We start from the raw sequence: 8,504 nt of genomic DNA on the forward strand, positions 1-8,504 counted from the left end.
CATTTGGTGCAAGTTGCCGCCGTGAGTTCGAGAAAGATTGTTTTTGTTTTCCCTTGGCACCGTCCCAAGTCAGTTATGCATGTGTGAATGTATTCTATGGTTTGGTAGATTAATTACCTCCACTCCATATGTATTCCCTAGCACACCAAGCCACTGATTGACTTGTTCAAGGCAAAGAAGTCTATGCTTGGGATCCAATCCATGGACTTGCGTAAAGACTTTGAAATCCTTGATGATGGTTCCCCACCTGAACTCGATAGTGTTTTACTATAAGACTACTACGTGGTCATGCTCGTCTTGGATAGCGTGTTCACAGGTTTGTAGCAGAACCAGCTCATGTTTTGCAGCTTGCTATCGTAGTTCATTCCCCGAGAATCTCGCAACGTCATCTCGTCAAATTGTGTTGCAAACCTTCATTTTCCTTTCTAGACTCGATGAGTCTAGAATATCCTGACACCAACCAGATCTGAATCTCAGGCAGATATGATGGTTGGAGCATTTTCCAAGAACTATAATATTGGTCTCTCGATAACCGGTAAATTGGATGTCATGGCCAACACATCCAGCCGGAAGACCTATTATTGTAGTATCTCGATTGAAGAAAGTTGGCCACCTTCCCATGAGGATTTCGTAGGATTTACCTCCGTAGTTAATCCTTACGGATTCTTGAGCTTCCGAACTCCGACCTTTACTTGACGTTCCAGATATCAAACCATATCAATAAATGGATTACGCTAGCACATCAAGGAGAACATTAGAAGCGGAGTGCTAAATGTCTCTCCGTTGATCATCCAGATTCTGTTCCCTTAGCCTCGCTAAGGGAAGATCTGAGAAGGTGTTATCTTCCTTTGTATCCGCATCATCCATCACTAGTCATCATGGTGGTATGTCGTGATGCCAGGATCCTTGCCACGGATATTGGTAAAACCTTGATGAATATGGAGATGCTCAAGTTCTTGAAAGCACGCGCAAGCACTAGGTTTGACCGTTGGCGTTAACTGGGATTTGCTTCCAGCTTCCTCAGTTATGTTATAACCTTTTCAAACAGCGGACTCACTCTCGACTGTTGAGTTTTTCCCCAGTTACCAGAATCATTCCCAGCATTGGTATTTTGTTCCCAACTTGCACCTCAGTAATTGTTGTCCAGGATCATCTTCAAAAGTGGACTTTCCATGGGTTCCATCCATTTCCAATGATAAGCAAAAATCATATGTTGCGTTATCTTCAACAAGGTAGTCCACATCATCCATCCTAGTCCGAGTATGTCATTCTTTCGGACTCCTTCAAATGATTGATTGTATTTTCCCTAGGCTGGTATAAAGAGTTTCAATGATTTTGAATCAAAAGTAATTCTTTTTGCCACATCAAAGAATTATTCTACGAGTCTCCTTCCCTAAGGAGCCCCGATATGGAATCATAGCAATTCATCTCCTTGCTACTCTGAAACCTATGCACCATCCTCTTCAGCGTGGAATTTTTACCTACCAAGTGAACCTTCGTGATCTGCTTCACTCCATTCCTCTAGATGTATATTTTGTGTCTCAACTCGAGAGATGTTTCAATGTCTCACTCCATGAGTTGATCTTGAGTTGCTCGATCTTTGAGAAGATCGACTCTTCTAGAGTTTTCCCTTTCTTCTCATTGTCATGTTGGATGTAGTTCTCAGAGCAAGACATCGAGACAAAGAGGATGATCGAATCAATGTTCTTATGAAGTGCAACCTAGATCATGAAGATTGTGCAAGCTTTGTGTCCCCTCTGTCTTCTTACCTCACGTCTTGAATCTCGGGACAAGATTCCTGTTTAGTGGGGGTGAGTTGTCACAGCCCTAGAATACTGCTTGTAACTAGTTACACTTGAGAGCTTCATGCATCATGTTTAAATAAAAGAAGGGCAAAGAACCCTGGAAATTCCATTCTTTGTTTCCAAGATGTCCTTATGCAATGTTTGAGAATTTTGGCAAGAGCTATATATCAAACCAAAATTTAGGAACATTTTTAAGGATTTATTTTTGGGACTTTGAATTTAAATCAATAGCTATTTGAATTTGAGTTATATTCATATAACTACAATATAATCTCAAATATCTGTGAAACATTTTATGTGCATTAGGAAATGTCCATTCTGCAACATAAAATTATTCAGAGGGTACTTGGCACTGTTTTAAAATTGTTTTGAATTTTAAAGCAGTGGCAAAGTTAAAAGAAACAAAAAGAAAAATAGAAAGAGAAGAGAGAACTAACCTGGCTTACCTACAACCCAGAGGCCCAGCACTGTAGCAGCCCAGTCCAGCAGGGGCAGAGGCGTCTTCCACCTCCTGCCAGTAGGAGCAGCTGCATGGTGGACGCGCGCGCGTCGACGCCAGCTCCTCCCTGCCTGCTTCCCCTCCTCCTCGAGCCTACCCGTAGCGTCTGGGAGACGCCCTCGACCCCCTCGTCCACTCCCCTCCCTCTCTGTACCTCCTCTCCTTCTCCGCTCTCTCTTTCGCAGCCGCCTAAGCACACCGCAGCGCGTAGCTCACCGCCGACGTGGTCACTGGCCTCCCCTCGCCTCCCCACCTTGTGTGAGAGCTCCGCCTCGCCGTCCTCTTCGTCCACGCCGAGCCAATCCACCGGGGAACCATCGCATCGCCGACGCTGCCGTTGTTTTCAACCCCGGCCGCCCGAGATCGCCACCGGCCATCCGTCGTCCCCGACGCCTCCCCGCGCCCGCTGAGACTGCCATATGACTCGCTGTGAGCCCCTGCCTCTAAAACCTCTCCTCCCCTGCTCGATTTGTTCCTCTAGCCGCCGCCCCACGAGCACCCGACGCCGTCGTCCGCCTTTGATGATGAAGTCGAGCATCCCGAGCTCGAGTTACTCTGTATTTCCGTCTAGAATGCATCTGGAGCACCGTAGCTTCCGCCTCGCTGCTTATCTTCCTCGCATGCGTGCTCTGCAGCCCTTGCCCGCACTTGACCGAGCTCCGGCCGCCGCCCGGCTCGTCACCGCCGCGGTTACGCACCGCCCCAGCTCCTTCCGTTCGCACCCCTAGATCCGCGCGAGTCCCAGGCGCACGTAGATGCCCTCCGCCGTGAGTTTGGTCTCCCGTGGGCGAAACCCGAGCCGTTCCGCCATCACTGACCTCGCCGGCGGCTACTCCGGCTGTGCCGACGTGGCACAGTGATTAGCAGCTAATTGCGCCACTAATTAACCTCCGGTGAAATTGACAGCCAGGCCCCACATCCTAATTAACTGGCTAACTAAACTAGATTACGTTTAATCTAATTACCCTGGACCCACGCGTCAGCATTGACTATGCTGACGTGTCCGTTGACCGGACCCACCTGTCATTCAAACTGAAAAGCACTGGGTCACTGACCAGTGGACCCCACTGGTCAGGTTTGACCTGGACCGGCCGAGTTGACCTGCTGACATCACAGTGATGTCATGCTGACGCAATAACTCTTTTTCTGGAATTATTCTTATTCAGTAAATTCCAGAAATTAGTATAAACTTCTAAAATTCATCGAAATTCAACCGTAACTCCAAATGAAATAAATTATATATGAAAAATCATCAGAAAAATCCAAGGATTCTGAATATGGCATTTTCATGCATGTTTGAGCGACTTAACCTCACTGTTTAGTCCAAAACATGATAATACACTATTTGAACTCATAGTTTGAATTTGAATTTGAACCTAGTGTTCAAACCAACTCCATTTAACTTGTTGCTAGTTGCATTAGCTCAATCAACAGCATATTGCCATGTCATGATCATGCATCATATTGTTGCATCGCATTGATTGTGTTCTTCCTTGTTTGCCGGTAAATGTCCCCTCTCGGTAGATGCTGCTCCGACACTGTGATCATTGACACTGATGAAGACTCAATGTTATCTTCAGAAGTGTCAAGCTAGCAAAACCCCCTTGTTCATTCCGATACAAACCACTCTCTCGCTCCTGCTCTCTTTTACTGCATTAGGACAACAATGATTCAACTGTTACATGTTGCGGTAGTTGAACCCCTTTCCTCTGCATGACCTGTCATTGCCACAGTAAATAGATGAAACCCACTAGCATGAGTAGGAGTTGTTTGAGCCATGATGTGCCTAATCATTCATTCTTGTTTGTCATGCCTGCTATTGCATACAGTCGTGTCAGGCCTGGTTCATCGGGGATGAACCGGAGGTGTGTAAACATGTCCTATAGTGTGTGAGCTAAGTGTGTGAACACGATTTGGTAAAGGTAGCGGTGAGAGGCCATGTAGGAGTACATGGTGGGTTGTCTCATTGAAACCGTTCTTAGGAACTGAGTTCTATGTTTGTGATCCATTAAACAGTTACTACCACGCATTGGGCCCAAAACCAATGGACCCTCTCGGCTTCTTGATCACCCTTGTCCTCTGTCCAGGAGTTACAACTAGTTTCTGGTTTTTATAGGATATGTGTTGGCGGCCGTGCGTAGCACTGACCCTAGGGGTGGGCTATGATGCGGTAGATACATCGTGGTCGGGCATGCCGGGCGCCCGTTTGGTGTCTCGGAACTCTGTACACATCGTTCGGGGCCATATATGGAAATCTTGGCCGGACTCCCTGCGGATGGAACCTGGATAGGCGATAAACCTGGACTAGAGACTTGAGTGTTTAGGTAGGCCGTGGCCGACACACTCGTTGGGCTTCGCTTGAAGGTTGCCGAGTACATGTCGTGTAAACGATGGTAAGTGGTGAGAGCGTGTGTGAAGAAGTACACCCCTGCAGGGTTAACATCATCTATTCGAATAGCCGTGTCCGCGGTAATGGACTTATGGGTTGCCTATAACAGTTCATAGACAAGTGAAAGTGGATACTCTAAATGCACAAGATAAGCGTGAGTGCTATGGATGGCGTTCTCATAGGTAGACGAGAGCGGATCCATAGTGGTGTATTGAATGGTGAATATGTGGACTCGTGTGCGCCACCTCAAAAGAGTTGCTTGCAGTCGTAGTTCAGGTTAGCCACTGAGTCAAAGCTGGCTTGCTGCAGTTAAACTCCACCACCCCCCTTGTTGATACCGAAGCATATGTAGCTAGTTCTGATGTAAGTCTTGCTGAGTACCTTTGTACTCATGTTTGCTTAATTTATGTTTTGCAGAGAGAGACTTCAGTCTCGCTAGTAGTTCCGCGTGGACTTCGACGTTAGCTTGATACCTCAGCTACGATCTTGTGCCCTTGGCAGGATCTGGTAGATAGTCAGGCTTCTCAGCCTTTTCCATTTGTAGATGTCTGTACTCAGACATGTTAAGCTTCCGCATGTATTTTGACTTGTATGCTCTGAATGTTGGGTCATGAGACCCATGCTTGTAATATCTCGCTCCTCGGAGCCTAATGAATAAGTACTTTGAGTCATAGATTTATGTTGTGATGCCATGTTGTATTTACACATATCGAGCATATTGTGTGTATGATTGAAATGCTTGGTATGTGTGGGATCCGACAAATCTAGTTGTTTATCCTTGGCAACCTCTCTTATGGGGAAATGTAGTCTAGTGCTTCCTTGAGCCATAGTAGTCCGCTACAGCCCGGTTCACCGGAGTCCTGCTAGCCCAGCACTACTGCTCAGATCACTTGACTGACCGGCATGTGTTTCACTTCGTTCCTGTGTCTATCCCTTCGGGGAAATGTCACGCGGTAACAACCGGAGTCCTGCCTAGCCTGCTACAGCCCGGTTCCCGGAGTCCTGTTAGCCCAGTGCTGCAGCCCAGATTTACACGCTGCTGACCGACATGCTCGATGTGATTCATGTATGCTTGTCCCCATAGGTTAGTGCCATTTTGGGTTCATGACTAGCCATGTCGGCCCGGGTTCTCTGTCATATGGATGCTAGCAACACTATCATATACGTGAGCCAAAAGACGCAAATGGTCCCAGGGCATGGTAAGGCGACACCCGTGGGAATACCGTGCGTGAGGCTGCAAAGTGATATGAGGTGTTACCGGCTAGATCGACGTGACATGGAATCGGGGTCCTGACATGTGGTGACTAGCACAAGCTTGCAAAGTAGCGTAATCGGTAACACTGATTTCAGGGACTTATAATTTCACTAAGTCCTTTTCCTGTTATTGTTTTTATGCCATATGTTCATGTTGTTTACTAGTGATCCGTGCCTCTTTTGAGGATGATCAGTAAGGATGTTTTGTTAATATTGTGGTGCTCTACCCATCCATGTCTTTGTTAGCATTTATGGAACACCCTAGCTTGAGTCAATTGAGCGCTACTTTTTCTATAAAATGTTCCTGGCAGATGGTTAACATGTTTAGCAATTTTGTCGAGCTTATTGTTGTTGATCCGTGCATGCTATGTTGTTTTTCTTGCCATGTCTAGCTTCTATGCCATGTCTTCTTGATGGGTGTATTCTTAGTTTGTCATGCCATGCTTTGTAGTGAGTGCATCGAGCTCGTAATCATGCCTACTTGTTAATCTGTTTTGCATGCTCCAGTTTTTCACCAAGTCTGAATCTGTTTATGTTTTTGCTATGATCACATGCTTGCAAAGGTATTTTCTGGTCCCTTTTGGCTCATGGTCACTAAGGGACTTTTGTTATGTGCTTAGAGTAGCTTCATGACATGCCTTGCTTTGCCATGTTAAGTTCCTGTAGCATGTAGTTTTCATGCTCTAAAGTGTGCTTCCTGATGATAAATTCCAGACTTGTGTTAATTTCACTAAGTTTGAAACATGTTATCATTTGCTCTTTTGCCATGCTTGTTTGAGCCTGTTATTGAGTGAATTAGCCGTAGCTCAGTGTTCATCTTTTGTCAAGCTTCATGAGTGGATCCATGCCATGTATTTGGTTGTCATGTTTGAGTGCTGTAGCATATTTATCTTGATGCATTTAGTTGGCTACTTGCTGATTATCGCAGACCGGTGCCATATTTGTTTTGCTTGCCATTTCCAAACCGTGCATCCGATTCCTGTGATCTTTATATCAATTTCGATCGAAATTAACTCACCTTTCTAGTGGCACTCTTGGTTTTCCAAGTTTAGGCCAGGTTCAATCATTCCTTTCCAAATCATGCATATGCACCGCATCCCGCATCCCGCATATCATACCATGTTCGTGTGTTGGTTGTTTACTATATTGTGTCCTTCTTTCCGGTGTTGCTTCTTCGGGTTGGTTCCGATAACGCCGCGTTTGTTAGGACCCGTTCGACTACGTCCATTTGCCTTCTTCATGTACTCGTTCTTCTTCCTTGCGGGATTTCAGGCAAGATGACCATACCCTCGAAATCACTTCTATCTTTGCTTGCTAGTTGCTCGCTCTTTTGCTATGCCTATGCTACGATACCTACCACTTGCTTTATGATGCCTCCCACATTGCTAAGCCAAGCCTCTAACCCACCTTGTCCTAGCAAACCGCTGTTTAGCTATGTTACCGCTTTACTCGGCCCCTCTTATAGCGTTGTTAGTTGCAGGTGAAGATTGGAGCTTGTTCCATGTTTGGAACATGGTTATTTTGTTGGGATATCACAATATCTCTTATTTAATTAATGCATCTATATATTTGGTAAAGGGTGGAAGGCTCGGCCTTATGCCTAGTGTTTTGTTCCACTCTTGCCGCCCTAGTTTCCGTCATATCGGTGTTATGTTCCCGGATTTTGCGTTCCTTACAGGGTAGGGTTATAATGGGAACCCCTTGACAGTTTGCTTTGAATAAAACTCCTCCAGCAAGTCCCAACATTGGTTTTACCATTCGCCCCCTAGCCTTTTCTTTCCCTTGGGTAGGCCTGCCCAAGGGTCATCTTTATTTTAACCCCCCGGGCCAGTGCTTCTCTAAGTGTTGGTCCAACTGAGTGATGTCCGGAGCTACCAGGGGCAACTCTGGGCTGGCCCACCCGACGTCTTGCTCATCCGGTGTGCCCTGAGAACGAGATATGTGCAGCTCCTATCGGGATTTGTTGGCACATCTGGGTGGCTTTAATGGTCTTGTTTTACCATTGTCGAAATGTCTTGTAACCGGGATTCCGAGCCTGATCGGGTCTTCCTGGGAGAAGGAATATCCTTCGTTGACCATGAGAGCTTGTGATGGGCTAAGTTGGGACACCCCTGTAGGGATTTGAACTTTCAAAAGCCATGCCTGCGGTTATGGGCAGATGGGAATTTTTTAATGTTCGGTTGTACAAAACCTGAAGTTGACCTTAATTGAAATGCACCAACCGCATGTCTTGCCGTGATGGTCTCTTCTCGGCGAAGTCCGGGAAGTGAACACGGTGTTGGAGTTATGCTTGACGTAGGTTGTTCTAGGATCACTTCTTGATCATACTTGTTCGACCGTGCTTTTGCCTTCTATTCTCGCTCTCATTTGCATTTGTTAGCCACCATATATGCTAGTCGCTTGCTGCAGCTCCACCTCACATACCTTTACCCTTCCTATAAGCTTAAATAGTCTTGATCGCGAGGGTGTGAGATTGCTGAGTCCCCGTGTCTCACAGATACTTCCAAAACCAGCTTGCAGGTGCCGATGAGAACGTGCAGGTGACGCAACTGAGCTC

The sequence above is a fragment of the Triticum dicoccoides genome, chromosome 3A (genome assembly GCF_002162155.2).
Source record: "Triticum dicoccoides isolate Atlit2015 ecotype Zavitan chromosome 3A, WEW_v2.0, whole genome shotgun sequence".
NCBI lineage: Eukaryota > Viridiplantae > Streptophyta > Magnoliopsida > Poales > Poaceae > Triticum > Triticum dicoccoides.